This window comes from Pteropus vampyrus, unplaced genomic scaffold (genome assembly GCF_000151845.1).
Source record: "Pteropus vampyrus isolate Shadow unplaced genomic scaffold, Pvam_2.0 Scaffold472, whole genome shotgun sequence".
Taxonomy (NCBI): Eukaryota; Metazoa; Chordata; class Mammalia; order Chiroptera; family Pteropodidae; genus Pteropus; species Pteropus vampyrus.
Window position 1 is genome coordinate 1,166,422 of NW_011889253.1, and position 2,685 is coordinate 1,169,106.

Sequence of the window (2,685 nt, forward strand, 5' to 3'; positions counted from 1 at the left end):
ATTTTGATTACTGAAGCTTTGTAGTATAATTCGAAGTCAGGCAGAGTGATGCCTCCAGCTTCATTCTTTATTCTCAGGATGGCTTTGGCAATTCGGGGTCTTTTGTGCTTCCATACAAATCTTACGATTTTTTTGTTTCATTTCTTTAAAAAATGCCAATGGGATTTTGATGGGGATTGCATTAAATCTGTATAATGCTTTAGGTATTATGGTCATTTTAACTATGTTGATTCTTCCAATCCAAGAACACGGAATATCTCTCCATGTCTTTGTATGTTCTTCAATTTCTTTTAATAGGGTCTTGTAGTTTTCATTATACAGGTCCTTCACATTTTGTTAAATTTATTCCTAGGTATTTTATTCTTTTTGTTGCAATTGCAAAAGAAATTATTTTTTCAAATTTCTTTTTTTGACACTTCATTACTAGAGTATAGGAATGCTATGGATTTTTGAACATTGATTTTGTATCCAGAAACATTACTGTATTTGCTTATTGTTTCAAGTAGTGTTCTTGTGGAGTCTTTAGGGTTTTCTATATTGAGAATCATGTCATCTGCAAATAGAGTTTGATTTCTTTGTTTCCTATTTGGATGCCTTTTTATCTTCCTCTTGCTTGATTGCATTCACTAGGATCTCCAATGTTATATTGAATAACAGTGGCGATAGTGGACAGCCTTGCCTTGTTCTTGGTCTTCGAGGGAAGATTTTTAGTTTTTCACCATTAAGTATAATGTTGGCTGAGGGTTTGTCATAGATGGCCTTTATTTTGTTAAGGTTCTTTCCTTCTATACCAGTTTTGTTAAGTGTTTTGATGATAAATAGATGCTGTATTTTGTCAAAGGCTTTTTTGCATCTTCTGATATGATCATATGATTGTTATTTTTTCAATTGTTTATGTGGTGTATGACATTAATCGATTTGCATTTGTTGAATCACCCCTGTGCCCCTGAGATGACTGTCACTTGATCGTGGTGTATAACCTTTTTAATATGTTGCTGTATTTGGTTCGCTAGGATCTTACTTAGGATTTTTGCATCTGTGTTCATGAGAGATATTTGTCTGTAGTTTTCTTTTTTATGTTATCTGTGTCAGGTTTTGGTATCAGGGTAACATTAGCCTCATAAAATGAGTTGGAGAGTATTGTCTCCTATTTGATTTTTTGAAAGAGACTGAGGAGAGTAGGTATTAAATCTTCTTTAAGTGTTTGATAGAGTTCACTGGCAAAGCTATCTGATCCTGAACTTTTACTTTTTGGTAGGCTTTTGATGATTGTTTCAATTTCTATACTACTGATCGGTCTATGTAGATTTTCCAGTTCTTGATTCAGTCTAGCAAGGCTGTATTTTTCTAAGTGCTAGTCCATTTCTTCCAGGTTATTAAATTTGGTGTTATATACTTTTTCATAGTGTTCTTGTATGATTCTTTTTATTTCTGCGATATCATTCGTAATTTCCAGAACTATGTTGCATTTATTTTTTCTATTCTTTTGTTTTCAATTTCATTTAATTCTGCTCTAATTTTGATTATTTCTTTCCTTCTGTTGACTTTAGGCTTCATTTGTTCTTTGTTTTCTAGTTTTTTTTAAGATGAAGTGTTAGGTTTTTTTGGAGGCTTGTTTTTTTTTTTTTTTTAGAAATAGGGCTGTAATGATTTGAACTTACCTCTTATGACCACTTTTGCCATGTCCCAAAAGTTTTGATATGCTGTACTATCATTATCATTCGTTTCTATGTATTTCTTGTTCTCACTTTTTATTTTTTCTCTGACCTACTTATTCTTCAGTAGTATTTTGTTTAACCTACATGTATATGTGGTTCTTTCTCCTTTCTTTTTATAGTTGATCTCTAATTTCAAAGCATTATGATCAGAGAATATGGTTGGTATGATTTCAACCCTCTTATATTTGTTGTGGCTATCTCTGTGTCCTAGTATGTGGTCAATCCTTAAGAATGTTCCATGTGCACTAGAGAAGAATGTATAAGCAGCTGTTTTGGGATGAAAGGCTCTGTAAATGTCAATTATGTCCAGTTGGTCTAATGTATCATTTAAGGACGTTATTTCCTTATTGTTTTTCTGTTTGGGTGATCTGTCCATATCTGACAGTGCAGTACTTATGTCCCGTACTATGAAGTGTTTTGGTCTGTTTCTTTCTTTAGTTCTGTTTGTAATTGCTTTATATATTTCAGGGCTCTCTTTTTTGGGAGCATAGATAGTAATAAGTGTTATATCTTCTTGGTATATGATTCCCTTTATCATTATGAAGTTTCTCTCAGTATCTTTCTTTACCATTTTTATTTTGAAGTCTATTTCTCCTGATATTAGTAGTGCTACTCTTGCTTTTCTCTGAATAACATTTGCTTGAAATATCATTTTCCACTCTTTCACTTTGAATCTATATTTGCCTTTGGAGCTGAGATGTTTCTCCTGGAGGCAACATATGGTTGGGTTTTATTTTTTGATCCAATCTACAACTTTGTATCTTTTTATTGGTGAGTTCAGTCCATTTACATTTATGGTGATTATTGAAATATGAGGTCTTCTTATAGCCATTTTATCTTTTGCTATCTGGTAGCTTAGTGTTTCCGTTGTTTCCTTGTCCTTGTGTTTCTATTTTCTTTATTTTGGTTGGGTTTTCCCTCTAGTACTTTTTGTTTTATGTTATATACTTCAGTTCTGAACCTTTGG